Raw genomic sequence first — 5,057 nt, 5'->3', positions numbered from 1 at the left:
TTCTAGAAGCAGTTTAATAGTTTGGGGTCTTAGATTTAGATCCTTGATCCACCTTGACTTGATTTTTGTCAAAGGTGATAGGTAGGGGTTCAGATAAATCTTTCTACAGGTGGAAATCCAGTTTTTCCAGCACCATTTGCTGAAGAGGTTCCTTTTCCCACTAGATTGACTGGTACCCGTTGTCAAAAATCAGTTGACTGAATGATTGGGAATTTACTCCTGTGGACTCAATTCTGTTCCATTGGTCCACATGTCTGTTCCTGTGCCAGTACCATGCTGTTTTGATTACCACAGCTTTGCAGTATATTTTTGGGTCAGGGAGTGAGATGCTGCCCACTCCACTCTTCTTGTGTAAAATTGCTTTAGCAATACAGGGTCTTTTATTATTCCAGACGAATTTTATGATTGTCTTTTCTAGATCTGTGAAGAATGTGTCTGGTACTTTGATTGGCATTGTATTAAATAGGTAGATTAATTTGGGTAGAATTACTATTTTGGTTATATTAATTCTTCCAATCCAGGAACATGGGATGTCCTTCCACTTTTTTGTGTCATAAAAAGTTCTGGTTTTTTTTTTTGGGAGAGATTTTTTGCTATAGGGCGTGTGTGCTCACCAGACAGACAGAGACATAGAGACAGAAAGCGAGAAATCACCTCCCAGGGGGGATGATCATGCCGTGATCCCTTCTCCTCCATTCTCCTCTTGGGATCTTGGGCACGCACACACATGCGCCTGGCGTGAGTTTTAAGCCACCGGGTCCAGGACGCAAACCGCGGTCGACTACATGGGAGTCCAGCGACATAGCCATTACGCTAACTGCTGGTTCCCTAGAAAGTTCTTTTTAACTCAGTTAAAACCTTGTCTCTAATTATGTCTTTAATTTTGATCTTTGCCTTTGCTCAGTTTTATTTCTGAGTGCTATGATTTTCAGTGTTATTTCTTTCTAATTTGACCTTGAGGTCTGTCTGTGGAGTGGTTATAACCAAGACAGTTACTGTCTAAGAGAGAGATCCAACTGGAGGGAAGGTAGCGTGTGTGTGTTTGTGTGCGTGCATGTGCGCTATTTTAATTACTTGAAATATCCCCTCTCCTTTATGATATTCTTTATAATGGACTCGTTTTGATGCATTTCATGCTGGTTCTTTCCTTGCATACACACTTACCTGTAAATACAGAGTTATGTCTTCCGTGAGCAAATCAAAGTGTTGGAATTTCACAGTCGGCACTGACTGCTTGGATGCTTGTTGCTTCCCTTTCTAAGAGTCAGACCTCGATGTGATTGCCTTGTCATGGCTTCTGGTATAATTCGAAGTATACAGGAAAAAAAAATTTTCGTTTTGTTTGGGTTATGTTAATTAAAAAAAATAAGCAAATCAAATAAAATCTGCCCATATACACTATGTCTATTTAAATTATTATCAAATTAAAATATTAATTTTTTTCTAATAGAATTTTAAAACAATTATTTAGAATTTTTTTTTCAGTTACAATTAACAGAAGATATAATTTAAATACAAAAGTTATTTAAAAAGTAAGTATAGGGGCCAGCAGGTGGCTTAGTGGTTAAGGTTCTGGATCCCACATGCCCTGAACTGGAAGCTTGAAAAACATGCTGAGTGCATGTCCAAACATTCTGACATGAGAGTGGAGGAGAAGGGACTGTGGTGTGGCCATCTTCCCTGGGGGATAATTTTTTACTTTCATTTTCTCTCACTCTCTCTGTCTCTTCCCAGTGAGGACATGCACTCTATGGAAAAAAAAAATCTTAAAAAAAAAATCTTAAAAAAAAAAGTAAGCAAATCAAATTAAATCTGCCCATAAACACTATGTCTAATTAAATTATTATCAAATTAAAATATTAATTTTTTTGAAAAGAATTTTAAAACAATTATTTAGAATATTTTTTTCAATTACAATTAACAAAAGATATAATTTAAATGCAAAAGTTATTTAAAAAGTAAGTATAGGGGCCAGCAGGTGGCTTAGTGGTTAAGGTTCTGGATCCCACATGCCCTGAACTGGAAGCTTGAAAAACATGCTGAGTGCATGTCCAAACATTCTGACATGAGAGTGGAGGAGAAGGGACTGTGGTGTGGCCATCTTCCCTGGGGGATAATTTTTTACTTTCATTTTCTCTCACTCTCTCTGTCTCTTCCCAGTGAGGACATGCACTCTATGGAAAAAAAAAATCTTAAAAAAAAAATCTTAAAAAAAAAAGAAGTATATGTATTAACTCTTAAAATAAGTCTAGAGGATAGAGAAGCTACAAGGCTGCTTCTTTTAATGAATAGAAAAACTTATAAAAACCGATACTTCTACATTTTTCCTCTGCCATTTTCAATATACTGGCTACTTTCTGTGCTGGCCATAGGATCTCCAGGTCTCACATCCTCACTCAGCTTCATTTGCAGGCAGAAAAAGATCCAGCCCTCAACTGTTTCCTTTCCCAGCAAGAATATCTTCCCTAAGGAGCTTCCCAAAGTTACTTGCATATTGTTGGAAGAAACAGTGTTACGTGCTTATTTCTAAAATAACTACTTATTAGAGAAGGGACTTTGCATAGTTGGCTTAGGTTGGGTTCTCAACCTTATCTGCACCTAAATCACCTAATCACCTGGGTAACTTAATAAAAAAGACTCCCCTCCCCCACAAAAACCCAATTAAGTCAGAGTATCTGAAAGCCAAACCATTGCCTACGGTTCTCTCTTTTTTTTTTTTTTTTTTTAAGGTTTTTGCTATAGGGCACATGCACTCACAGGAGAGGAGAGAGACAGAGACAGTGAGAGGGAAAGTGAAAGATCACCCTCCCAGGGAGAATGGCCATGGCACAATCCTTTCTCCTCCTCCATTTTCCTCCTGGGATTTTAGGTATGCACACACATGTGTCTGGTGTGAAGGTATGATTTTCAAGCTGCCAGGTCTAGGACTCAAACTGCAGTTGCCCATGTGAGAGTCTAATACCTTAACTGCTATGCCACCTGCTGGTTCCTGATTCTCCCTATTTTGAAAAGTTCCCAGTAATTGTGTTGGCAGATGTTTGGAGAATCATTGGTTTAGATCTATCAAATTTCAAAATTCAGGCCTTTGGGCTAAGAAGGGAGCCAGCCTTGCCAGCAGTGTCTGACCACTTGATACCTAAACAAAACAAACTGATGGGCAGTCATTTTTAATCCTGTGCATCTGGCTGCCATTTTGTCTGCTGGGTACTGAAGCGACTCCAGGGCTGAAGGAAGGATGGAGCGGATGAGTTTGCAGATGTGTGCTGCCACTGTAACTGATGTGGAAGAGTATCCTCTTGTGTCTGGGGAATAACTACATTTTTGTCAATGTACAACTAGCTTGTGGAGTTAGAGTAAAAAGCTGTGGCAAATCCAAGCTTTGTCCTTTATATGATATGTGAGGGCACTTGTGCACTTCTGTTTCAGTTGGTTAAACAAAAGTAATTTAAAAAATGCTTCTTGATCTATGTGTTACCACCAGAGATGTAAGGAGTGGGACTTGGGCAGAGTGTTCTTTTAAATTTGCAATATTGTATTATTCTTTCCAATTTTTTGAAGCTCTTTCCCCATGTTGTTCACTAGACTAAGTGCTTTGAGACTAGGACAAGCGCTTGTATTCTCCACTGCATGCCCATTGTCAAATATACGTGTGAAATAGAGTGCGGGCTCTGTCAATATTTGCTGAATAAATAAACATGCGTCTCTGCTCCGAACAAGAGAGTTTTGTCACAGGTCAGGCTCACAAAGTGGCTTCTCAACCTAGATTCCAGGGATTTTTGGATTCTTTTAGTTCCTATAGTTTATTCTCAAATTAGCGGCCGAATGATTCTTTTAACCCTTCATTAAGTTCACATCATTCTTCTGATGAAAACCTTTCTGTTTTCCCAACCAATGGAAAATAAAAGCCAATAAGCCCTGAATCACACCTAAGGCTCTGTGATCTGGAATCCTGGATTTTCTTTGATTTCATTTCTTACTTCACTTTTCTTCATGTATTCAAATTGACATGTATACTGCCTTTCTTTCTTTTTGTTGCTCTAGGGTGCATGCAGTCAACACACAGAACGGGAAAGTGAGAAAGAACTCCCCTCCAGCCAGGATGGCCTTGCCGAAATCGCTTCCCCTCCATTTCTCATGCCTTTCAGTATTTTGGACATGGACATACTCATGCCCAGCTAGGTTTTAAGCTTCCATGTCTGGGACTCAAACTTGTGTCGTTGGCCATTTGAGATTCAGCTATCTTAACCTCCATGCCATCCACTGGCTCCATATACTGCCTTTCTTGTTCCTGAACATATCAAGTACATTCCTACTTCAAGGCGCTTACTTGCTGTTCCCTCAGATCAGGACACTTTTTCCATATCCTCACGGATTTCTCATCTTTGCCCAATTCCATCCTTCCAGGGAAACTTCCCTGACCTGTCTACTGAACACTCCCACTTGAAAGCTGCCAGCTTTCTTTCTTTCCCTCTCTTCTCCTCTGTGCTTGTCAAGGACCACTATACATTTGCTTGTTTATTGGCCTGCTGTGTGTTGTCTCCCTGGGGAGTGAAACCTTCAGTGGCAGGTATTTCAGTCGTCCTTATTCACAGCTGAAGCCCTACGTCTGGGCAGAGTGCCTGGCACAGAGTTGGTACTCAATAAAACATTCACGGATGAATAACTGTTGTATTTCTTTTTCACTCGGGATAACAATAGTACCTGGCCTTGGTTTTCCTGCGAGCATTAGTAATAATACACCTACAGTCATTACCATTGTGCCCATCACATACTAGTTGCTTAGTAAATAGCAGACTTCATCTTTTTCATAAAGTAAAAGCCCAAAACCTATCCTATTTCATTTATTCCTAAAACATATAGAAACTATCGGTATGGACAAAGCACCATTTGTAGAGAGTATAGAATGTAGAAAACATTTCTTTCATCTTTACAGATGCAGCAGATAAACATGTGGCCTATTTTTCATGGTTAGGCACTCCAAATTCTTGGATGAACCCCATTTAAATTCCTGGGGGGGGTGTTTCCAAGTATTTCAAGGGCTGATAGAAATTCAACAA

This window comes from Tupaia chinensis, unplaced genomic scaffold (genome assembly GCF_000334495.1).
Source record: "Tupaia chinensis unplaced genomic scaffold, TupChi_1.0 Scaffold000388_1, whole genome shotgun sequence".
Taxonomy (NCBI): Eukaryota; Metazoa; Chordata; class Mammalia; order Scandentia; family Tupaiidae; genus Tupaia; species Tupaia belangeri.
The sequence above is the reverse complement of the archived record's forward strand: the minus strand, read 5'-3'. Positions refer to the sequence as shown.